At 41.5% G+C, this 11,758-nt stretch overlaps 1 pseudogene; it reads right to left on the bottom strand.

The window, feature by feature from the left end:
• Window positions 1–10,137: 10,137 nt before the first annotated feature.
• LOC115305135 lies at window positions 10,138–11,004 on the bottom strand (annotated as a pseudogene).
• Between the last annotated feature and the right edge of the window lie 754 nt (window positions 11,005–11,758).

The following is an 11,758-nucleotide window of genomic DNA, read 5'->3' as shown; positions in this document are numbered from 1 at the left end:
AAGAGGCCCCTGGATGGTTCAGTTCAGTTGGTTAGGTGTCCATTTCTGCTCAGGTCATGAGATCGCAGTTTGTGAGTTCGAGCCCCGCATCAGGCTGTGTCCTGACAGCTCAGGGCCTGGAGTCTGCTTCAGATTCTGTGTCTCCTTTTCTCTTTGCCCCTCCCTTGCGCGCTCTCTCTCTCTCTCAAAAATAAGTAACATTAAAAAAAAAAGAAGGAGCAGTGAATGCTGGGGGCGACCAGCTGTATTCAGCACGTTATCCATCCCACTGTTCTCTCTGGTTACTCATGAAGTGCTATGGCCAAAGCTGAGCAAAACAATCACTGCCTTTTTTTCATAACACACTGTAGAAATATGAATTCTATTTCACCACACTCAGATGCAAGAAAGTGCTCTTCTAAATCAAATTGAAAACTTTGAGTCTTCTCTCACCATGCCAATGAAAAATTCACTATTATTGCCTCTGTTGGGTCACATAAGGGTAGGGTTCAGGTTGAGAAGGTCTAACGGGGGTCCTGGAGATTGACACATGGGCCTCTTATCTTCAGGCCATCCTGGGCCTCCATGAGAGTTTCAGCATCGAAGTCCGTTGTGGTCCATGTAAAAACAGGAGGCTCTTTTCCTTTTATGCCAGTCTTGGGCCTTAGAGTCTTTGTCAAAACTAGAACGAAAGCTTTGGTGGATGGTGCCCAGCTTTCCTCAGTGCACTGTGCAGCCATTTTTTCTATGACTGTTCACTCCCCCGGATTGCTGCAGAGTCCCCTCCATTCTCTTCTCAGGCCAGCAGAACTTACCCTCCTCAGGGCCAGCCGTTTCTGCCTTTACCCTTTAAACGTATCTTTTGATTTCCTGAAGTCTGCATCAGTCCAGTATCCTACTCCCTCAGGTCCTCGAGGAAATTAATTTTTGCCTCTTTTTGTGAGCTTGTGGTGGAAGGAAGTTCTGGCATCAGTCGATTTTCATTGCTGTTGTTCTGTTTGCGTTGTCTTGTTTTGTGGACTCTTACCCATATACAAAACACTTATGAATGCAGTCTCAGATAACTTGGGCCATGTTCATAATCACATTGTATTGCTGACCAATATCAGTTCTTCTGCTCATAATTGATACCTGACTAGGGGGATAACTAATTAAGCGTTTACTCTCTCACATAAAAGAAGTCCCGAGATAGTCCAGTTCAGAGCTGGTATAAAGGCTCCATGATGTCATTGGGATGCAGTGTTCCCTTAATTTTCTTCTCTGCTACCCTTACTCATGTCCATCATCAGTGACACAACATGGTGGCTAGAGCTCCAGCCATTACATCTCTGTTCCAGAGAGGAGAAGTGGAAGGGCAAGATGCAAAAAGATACCCATCCTACATGAATCAACACTCTTTAAGTTAATATCTTAAAAACTATTTGCAAAGGATTCTATTTATATCTCATTGGCCAAACCTTTCTTTATAGCAGGCTAGCAAATATAATCTTAGTTAGACATATTGCTGTTCCAAGTAAAATCCAAATTTTATTAAGGAAGACGGAAAGTGAAACTAATACAATATTGTATGTTGATTATACTTTGATAAATTAAAAACATTTTTTTAATGTTTGCTTTTTTTGAAGGACAGAGAGAGAGGGAGACAGAATCTGAAGCAGGCTCCAGACTCAGCTGTCAGCACAGAGCCGGATGTGGTGCTTGAACTCACAAACTGTGAGATCATGACCTGAGCTGAAGTTGGAAGCTTAACTGACTGAGCCACCCAGGCACACCTTGGTAAACATTTTTTTAATTAAACAAAGAAGGGATGATGGAAATGGGCAGGAGACACACTCTCTGCCCACAGCATATTATGGCCAAATCATGTGTCTGACTCCTACTTACAGAGTTAGATATTTGTACCCAAGCAAAGGACTATAACCTTTCTCTTATTAGAAAGTGCCCATTTTCAGTCAATGAAAATCTTTAAAAAAATTTTTTTGGAAAATCTTTTTAGATCCAATGTATTCCTTATTCTTCAGAACTAAATCCCCTGTAAATAAAATCTAAGAGAGCCAGCTGCTGAAAAGCTCTCTCTGACTTTGTACCAGTTGGTGAAATGATGAAGAGACGGGAATCATCTCTCTCCAAATACTTTTCTCTGATGCCTTCAGCTTCAAAGATTTCCATCTCTTACTCCATAACTTTGACATCTTTTTGAACGCTTTGCATTTCCTTCTTATGGAGACCTTTCATTCCTAGAAAGATGTAGTTTTTATTTCAAAGAAAACGTTTCCAGTTCATGTTCCCCTTCTGTCACTTTCTGAAGTACGAATGGCAATGTCACCGGAGGGCTGCCCGCATCATGTTAATGCTGCGATGTTCATGTTTCCCCTTCTTCAGAAGATCTTTCAACTAAAGTAAGAATTCTTTTGCAGCATAAATTTTGCCTTGTCAGTTATCAAGTCTCCTGTCCTTTTCGAGGGCTTCGGAGGAATCTATCTTCTCCTCAATGAGAAATAATCATCCTTGGGGTAGGAAAATCTGTTCAGCAAGTTTTGTTTTTTTGCTTTTGTTTCCTTAGTTTTTTAGTTGAGAGTGAAATAATTGTGTTACTGATCGTGTTTCATGTTCCAAGATTTTAAAAGATATGGAAGTAGTGACATTGCATCAGCAACAGCGATAGGATTATTTTGAGCCTTAAAAATCATGCTGAACAGTGGCAGAAACAGATCAGGATTAGTAATTCCGGTCTCTCTCTCTTGAGTCCTTATTCACAAAATAATTCTTTTAGTTCCTCTTCTCTCACAATAGAAATTGATGGCCCTTTGCAACATTTTAAAATCTGTGCACTCTCTGTTGAGGGTAAAGGGGCCCAGCCTTCTCCCTGAGGGAAGGGGAAATTCCTTGCATTCCTTCCTGATGAATCAGACACACACACACACACACACACACACACACACAAAGTCCTGTCTTAGTTTCTCAGTGACTCTTCCGTAGGATACCTTGCTACAGGCTGAGATCCATAGTCATGAACTCTGCCACTTATCCATGGTGTCCACTGGGATCAATTTCTTTGCCTGTTAAATGGGGATAGAGATTCCTACTGCACAGTGTTATTAGGGTTCCATGAGATAACACAAGAAACATCTAATACAGGAGATCTTCATTAGGATGGGATAAGTATGATGAGTTAGTCTTTCTTTTTTACTTTCTGTGTTCCATCATCCATGCACAAGATTAAGTAGAGTTTGCAACATGCTGCTTTATAACTATTATAATATAAAAAACGGGGAGCTAGCTGGGCGTACCCACATGCAGTAGTGCCTGCCATTGGCATGCAGTTGCCAGAGCAGGAGAAGGCATTTAGTGAATGTGTTTCATCTCCTCAACACTGTCTGGATGCTGGCGCTTCTTTTTCTCCCAGTACTTCTATCAGTAGGATTGCCCTAATTTTGAGGAACATGAGGCTCAAAGAAGTTAAATCACAGAGCTAGCCAGTGCAGAGGTTGAGAGTTGATGTTCTCTTTGTTGTGTGAGAGGTTCAGGCCCTGTGGTAGGCAGAATTCCAAGATGGCCCCCAAGATTCCCACTCCTCTGATGTTCCACATTCTGTGTAATCCATCCCCTCCCCCAGTGTGAATGGGGCATGTGGATGGGATCCGATGGTCATTCCCATGATCACATTCTGGTGCTGGGGACTTTATTTGGCAGAAGTGGATTCTATTTGGTAGCAGGAAGATTCACCTGCTGACTTTGAAGAAATAAGCTACCGTGTTGTGAGTGGGCCACCTAGTCAGGCAGCGAGGGCAAATGCTAGTTATTGAGAGTGAGCCCTGGACAGCAGCTGGGAAGAAACAGACACCTCAGCCTTACAACTTTGAGTGACTGAATTCTGCTAGCCATCTGAATGGGCTTGGAAGAGGATCTTGAGCTCTAGATGAGAGCCACAGCATGACTCATACCTTGACCTCAGCCTTGTGACACGGAGCAAAGCATCCAGATTTGTCATGTCAGGACTTCCGACCTACAGAAGTTGTAAAACAACAAATGAGTGTGGTTTAAGTTGAAGTTTGTGGGAATTTGTTACACAGGGTAGAAAACTCATACATACTCTTTTGTTTTTGTTTTTAATTTATTTATGTTTATTTATCATTGAGACAGAGAGAAACAGAGCATGAGTAGAGGAGGGACAGAAAAAGAGGGAGACACAGAATCCGAAGACAGGCTCCAAGCTCTGAGCCGTCAGCACAGAGCCCAACACGGGGCTCAAACCCACAAATGTGAGATCATGACCTGAGCTGAAGTCAGATGCTTAACCGACTGAGCCACCCAGCACCCCCATACTCTTTTTTTATTAGGTTCTGCTGGACCCAGAGTCAGGAGATAGGAGCATCGGATTCTAGGTGCTGTTCTATCAGTTATTAGCCCAGAGAGCTGGGTCAATTCAGTTTTAAAGAGGAGCCAATAAAACACAATTCAAAAGGATATATGCACTCTTATGTTTATTGCAGCATCATTTACAATAGTCAAACTATGGGAACAGCCCAAGTGCATCGATAGGTGAATGGATAAAGAAGATGTGGCATATATATATATAAAGAACAAAACCTTACTATTTGCAACAACATAGATGGATCTAGAGAGTATAATGCTAAGCGAAATAACTCAGTCAGAGAAGGACAAATACCATATGATCTCACTCATATGTGGAATTTAAGAAACAAAACAAATGAGCAAAAGAAAAAGAGAGAGAGAGAGAGAAACAAAACAAAATCAGACTCTTAATTATAGAGAATAGACTGATGGTTGCGGGGGAGAGAGGGGGGAGGAGATGGGGGAAATAGAGGATGGAGATTAAAGAATATACTTGTCATGATGAAAAAGAAAATGAAATAAATAAAAACATTAAAATAAAACAAAAATAAAGAAGAGCCGATAATACTTGTCTTTCCTACTTGACAGTGTGGCTGTGAAGCTTGTCTGAAATGGAGTATCTGAATGTCCTCTGTCTGATATAAAGTGCTATCCACAGGTGGTTTTCGAGAGGTGATATTTAACTCCCAGTCCAGTGCTGCGGGCAACCCATCAGAGGGAGGGTGGCAATATGGTCGCACTGGTCCATACTGGGAAATATTCCCCGTAGGACAGATGAACAAGGTATTTCTAGCTTTACGTACCAACATGTTGAGTTCAGGACAATGTCAGAGGGGAGGTTGAGTTCATAAAAGAGATCCTTCCATTCCACAACAATCCTGTTCTGCATGTCTCAGAAATTTTGCTTTCACATGATCTTCTTTAAAGTGAATAACTATCATGTCAACAAGTTCCTTCTAAAATTTGTGAAAAAGATTCCACCTTTGGAGAATGAGCATTCCCTATCCTCTCCTGACCTCCGAGAAACAATGGTGTCATTAGCTCTTCCCCCAGTGTGCTGGAGCAAAACAACATGAAAAGATTACTTAATGCTCAAATGTATGCTCTTGAGTGAGAAGTGAGAGGTTGTTTCTTTTACAGCGTCATTCACATTTATTCACTTTGACTGTGTGGATGCAAATTGTGCCCTCCTGTTCTGCCTTTTTTCCCGTAGATATTTCGCGATCTTCCTACAGGTATTTTTTTTGTCTTCTTTTTTGGGCTCAAGCTTCTCAAAGTGTCTCAGTCGCTTTAGTGGCCTAATTGTGCAGTGGCATATTTAAAAGTCATTATTTTCATCATCTATTAACTGGTTCCCAGAACAGTTTAAAAAATTGGGTGAGGCATTTTTAGAAAAGCATTTACGGTGTGGGCTGCCAAGGAATGTGCAGCTGCGGGAGCGTCTTTGTCTAATCTCAGACTTTTACTTGAAAATGTATTAAGGGTGGGTACCTGTGAGGAGGAACCGATTTGATCTCCCAAGAACATCAAGCATTGGAGAGAGAGAGGCACTTTGTTGGAACATGCTGAATCTATTGATCCTGGGAAATGTTAGCACTTACAATGTAGCCCTTTTATATTGAAATGAGCTGCCTCAGTGTGGACTGCACCTGCTGTCTTGCTAGTTTTTAACATCTTTGTAGACTGTCTACTAAGCATGGGTGTACTGGTAAATGTTTAGCCACAAGATGCTGGGGGGAGCTCCTGACTTGTTTGCCCATTTCCTTGGTGTAAATACTCCCTCCATGGCTAATTTCTACCTGCCACAATGAGTCGCTGAATGCTGAGTTGGGAAGAAATATGCAGGGGAACGCCATCATATATTAATTTTAGCATACAGAGACAGCGGAAAAATAATCTCAGAAACAGAGATAATAACAAAATGAGGTGAAATAATTAGAAAGTGATGACCTTTGAGTCTTTGTTACCTTTTTAAACATATATATGTATAATTGATGTTAGTGTAGATTTACATCATTTAAATTTTAATAACGGTCATGGTTCACAGCCGGCTCCAGCATACCCCTGAGCCTAAGTCAAGTAGATTGACTATATAAATCAGTGATAAAATGGGGCCATTTTGCTCCAGGTTTTGCAGAGGCACATAAATCCCAGAATAAAGGATTGGCTCCAAGTACCCTGTATTAAAATATGAGATGCTAGACCACCCATGTGGGATTGGTGAAGGGGGTGAACCCAAGTTGGCCAGCATAGCCTTCTTGTTGGGCTGGAAGAGGTGCGGGGAGAATTTCCTCAAAAAAAAAATTGTTGGAGTGTACTTCAACAGTTTTCAAGGAGATGCCTCAGGGGACGTACACGCACTTCCTGGAGGTTGGAAACATCATAAGGACTTGTATCTGACATCCACAAAGAACAGTAAGTGCAAAGACTATGGCTGTTGCCACCCCACTGTGTCTGATTACAGGGTAAGGAAGACTATAAAAGAATAAAGTTTACTTTCATTGATGGTAGGGAAAGGTGAGTGTTTCTTGGACCTCTGATGTGGACTATGTAAAGGGGAGCCAGGCTGGGGCTGCGTTAGAAGGGATCTTACTCAGTAACCAAGTGATGACCAGGAAGGATGATGTGACCCTAACACAGTAAAGCCCAAAAGCTCTCCAGGGGGACAATGTTAATCAGACAACTGACTATGTCCAGGTGGTGGCAGTCAGAGGTCTCTGGTGAAGTCTTACTGAGGAGCCAAGGATAGCCTTGACTGCGAAAGAATAAGCTTGGAGCATCTGCCCTCCCAGACCGGTAAATGCCTTGTCACAGCTCTTTTATTTATTCTATTCCTTGATCCAATCTTACCTTCCAAGGGTCAAAAACAGCAGCTAAAGGGAAGAAGGTAAATGAGGAAAAGGGGGTAAAAACAGCAGTGCTCATGCCCAACTCCAGTCTACATAGAAAGCTTTAATTTGGATTAAAATGGTTTTGACAGTGCACTGGACAGGTAGTTATAAGATTATAAACTGGGTCATTTTCAATGTCAGAATGAAGGACTATTCATTTATTATCCAAGAGCAGTGGAAAAGTGAAGCAATATTTCATCTTGGGAAGGGATGAAAAGAGAACGGATCCAGAAGTCAAATTTGAAGAGCAATGGAAGAACAAAGCTAGAGGTCTGGTTTCTCCTTATAACCTACTGATGTACAATTAGTGAGTCAATCAATTACGAATGTATTCTTTGATGATTTTCTGAATACATTGAGATCTCCAGTATCCTAACGAATTGCTATTTAAAAGAATGAAGTCACATTTGTTGGTATGGGGCCTTTCTGATGACAAACAACAACAACAAAAACTTAGAGGAACTTTGGGAATTAAATATTGAAACATTCCACACAGACTTGAATGCCAAGCTTGTCATCCTCAATTCTAGTTGGTAAATCTTAGTCCCAAAAGAATAATAGGAAAAGATAAGCCGAATTGTAAAGTTAGAGTGGAAATAAGTTAACATAAGCTGTCTAAATGCTAACACAGCCAGGAGTTAAAAAATGCAAATTAAAATACCTGATTATTTTCAGTTATGGAACACTAAACAGTCGATTCCTTCTGGATTGCCTAAGTCATTTTTTGTTTGGAACCGTACATAACACACAGCCATAGAACTCTTGCTAAAAGGAATTTCAGCTTTTATGTACTCAAATTCATTCGTGTAAATATAATTACAGAGTGGAGATGTTATTTTGGGGGATGGGCTGGGAGTAAGTGTAAAAGATCCCAGGTTCTATGAAACAGCCACTCAGTAGTAGAAAATATATTTGCAACAATGACTAAGCCCAGAAAATTCTGTCAGGTGACTGGACACAGACACCACACGCAGTCTTCCCAGGAGAGTATATGTGACCAAGGTAAAGCCTTTACTTGGAACATGCTGTCTGAAGAAGGACACAGGTTGGTAGTCACAACCTTGCAGTGACAGAAGCAAACACGAGAAGGGGAGAAAGTGATAGAACGCACTGTGAGGTCCCTTTCAATTTGCAAATATTGCATTCTTTGATAGGCATTTAAATGGAAATGCCCAGGGGGACTGGAAACATTGAGGAAGAAAAAGAAAAAGAAAAACAGTTATGAAAACAGACTACAGCAAATGCTACAATAAATAGCTACTGACATACTGCATCCATGTGAGGGACCATAGGGTGAGGGGAAGAGTGGGGTGAACTGGAGACTAGCCAGAGTCAGTGCCTGATGACTATGTCGCAGGAGAAAGTGCGTCCAGCAGCTAAAACATCCCAGATTGGTAATGTCCTGAGTTTTTAAATGTTACCAACTAATTTTAAAGGTTGAAAACACTGGGGAGAAAAAACTCAAAAATCACTGCATTGCCCAAATAAAACATAGGGCCTCTATGATTGGTAGTATGTGGTCGAAACATCTTTTAGATAATAATAATGATGATAATAATAATTCAGCATTGTTCAGAGTATTTTAGGGGTCTTTACTACTGCCTGGGATTAAATGTTTCATGCATATTAATCGTTTTAATTCAAACTTATATAGAACACTGCATCAATAACAAAAAGGGTCAAATGTAAATTTCATGGCTTTCTGGTTTTGGCTCTTAAAGAGCAAAAAATGGTTGACATGTAAATAATTCTAAATACATGTTCTCAGTTCCTATTATATTTTTAACCATTTGAGAAGGCACCCAGAATGGAGAACAGGTCAAACAAGGCAGGGCCTTGTCTACCCTGATGGGGTGAATATGGAAAACTCATGAACATGTATGGAAATACTTTGGAAATTATAACTGTTTGTGAGCTGCCAGAGCCCTGAGCTTTTCATCACTTCCTGCCAAACAATGCATTAGTTGTGGGAAGTATGCAGGGATTGGAGAAAGATACAATCTATAATTTCTGAGAATCCTTCCTATGTGCTATTGCTGTCTTGTCATCTGAAGCAAATTCTCTAAGGAGCCAAGTTTACCCTTTTAAATGCTTATTAATTTATTTTGAGATAGAGAAAGAGAAAGAAAGAGAGAGAGAGGGGGGCAGAGAGAGAATCCCTAGCAGGCTCTGCACTGTTAGCACAGAGCCTGACCTGGGGCTCTATATTATGAACTGTGAAATCATGACTGGAGCTGAAATCAAGAGTTGAAGGCTTAACTGACTGAGCCTACTAGGCACCCCCTTGACCCCCACCCAAGCTCACCCTTTTAGAAAAGATCTATGAAGGCTGCTCAACTGAAATTTCAAAAATCTTTCAGTGGTGACTGAAATGTCCCATTAGGTCATGTGTCTTCCTAAATCTTGCCCATTTTAAACTCTCTTTTTAAACAACAATGAAAAGTAAATTCTCTCTGAAAGGAATAACATATCAAATGCTGAACACTATAATATGGCTTCATTTTTCTTGATTTCTGAGATAATCCTTAAAAGAATCTTATAAAGTTACTGGAGGCCAGTTAGGTAGAAAAAAGAAAAGGTAGAAGAGTTGAAGAAAAGAAAGAGAAGGACAAAGGGCTAATGTATGTATTTTCTGTAAAGTTAGCCTTGGATTTCCTATTTTAGGGTCTAAATCGTTATGGGTCAAAAAATTAATAGAACCATTAAAACATCTACTATACTCCTATACATTGATAAACATATACCACACTTAATGAAAATAGTTTTCTGGCTTCTTTTCTTTTCTTTTTTTCAGTGTGGATAGATTTATTCTGGGAGTGACACCCATTTCCAGGCTACCAACAGGGGGAAACATAGGGGCCTCTGCAATGTATGACAGTAGAAAAATCAGTTCTGGGTGCAAGAGGACAAATCATTCCTCTTCAACATCCTCAACCATGCCCAGGGACTGCGTGCCTGGGGTCCAAGCAGGCATTGCTGGATAGAAACAATGCTACTGAGCAAGGTGTAGACCACCGTGGCTGCTGGTCCCACCAGCCCCAATGGGCTATGGTTCCTCCTCAGTCACGCAACTGGCATGGAGGTGGCACCTCAGCTCCATCCCAGAGGAAGCAGAGGTTGAGGATGTGGGTGTAATAGAGGCACAGAGGTAGGCAGTCTCAAAGGTGGGCCTGCAGCTTCCCACTGGGCAGCTTTGCCTGCAGCAGCAGGGTCAAGTAGCTAAAGACAAAGATGTCCAGGGCGATGGGGGCATCCTCAAAAAAGAATGTCTGAGAGCCTAGGTGCTGAGACAGCAAGGACAGGCATCGCGAGCCTCTTGATACAGCTCCTTCTCCAGGTCTTCCTCGTTCTCAAGCCTGAGCTCCCCACACTACTGCCACAGCCACTGTGAACTGCCTCTGCATGCAGTCAGGAAGGAAGACGTTGAAGGGAAAGGGTGTAGCCGCTGCATTCCACTTCCGGGTCATGTCCACCTTGTTCTTGGTGTCTACATAAGTATGTGGGGCGTAGCTTCTCTTCCAGCAGAGACATGAAGGCCAAGGTGTCTGCCCCCTAGCAGGCTGAGATAGCATTATTTCTTTTCGTAGGTGAGTGATGATCTTGTGTGGTACCAAGATGACCTCTCCATGAGTAGTCGGAAGGGTTCCACCAGGGGTTGGTGATCTTGTGCACCTAGAGTGGGGTCACCAGTAAATCTGGCACAGATCAGCCTGGCCAGGCTGTCCAGACCCACTGACAATAGACCCTGTTCCCCAACCAGCTCCATGGATGCCACCATCTTAGCCACCCTGTCCTGGATGAAAATACGTAGTCTGGTTTTTGTTTTTGTTTTGTTTTGTTTTTTAAGTGAAAAGCTCTCTTTTTCTAACAAACAGTATTAACACTCTTTAGTTGAATGTGTTTTTAAGAGCACCTGAGAATCTATAAAGACAAAATCCTATTTTAAAAGTTTTTGTGGATTTTTCAAATAGTATCATCATAAACAGAATTGATTTCTGATGACTATAATGAAATCATCACTTGAAATTATTTTTTCAGGCTGGAGGCCCTGGTGATGAAATAAACTTGATGTCCAGTTCCTAAAGGGACCCAGTAGGAAACATATTGATATTAATAAGAAAGATACAGAGAACCCAAACATTCATTTCTCTGGAATGCAGTATTGTTTTTGACTTACTATTTTGGTTGAGGGGAGGGGGCAGTATCAGCGACTTCTACTTGACTACTCCTGGTCTCCTGGATAGCCCTGACCCACTTAGGCCCAGAGATCAATGGAGGAGTAAGCCAGCTACAAAGTATCTCTATTTCAATTACACATTTGGGGACCAGTGAAATGACCACTGGGTTTGTCCACAATCCCAGTGGACTCATTGGGAGCCAGATACAAATCAGAATTCCATTAATTTTGTTATTTGACTCCCATGTGATCACAAACTTATAGGGAGACAAAGCAATGCTTTGAGTCTCTGGTTGTCATTGTCACTTTTCTCTAGTAAGTGGCCATAAGTTTCTTTGGAGAAGGGCAGTGGAAT

Source organism: Suricata suricatta, chromosome 10 (genome assembly GCF_006229205.1).
Source record: "Suricata suricatta isolate VVHF042 chromosome 10, meerkat_22Aug2017_6uvM2_HiC, whole genome shotgun sequence".
Classification (NCBI taxonomy): domain Eukaryota; kingdom Metazoa; phylum Chordata; class Mammalia; order Carnivora; family Herpestidae; genus Suricata; species Suricata suricatta.
Note: the sequence above shows the minus strand (reverse complement) of the source record. Positions and strands in the feature narration are given on the sequence as shown.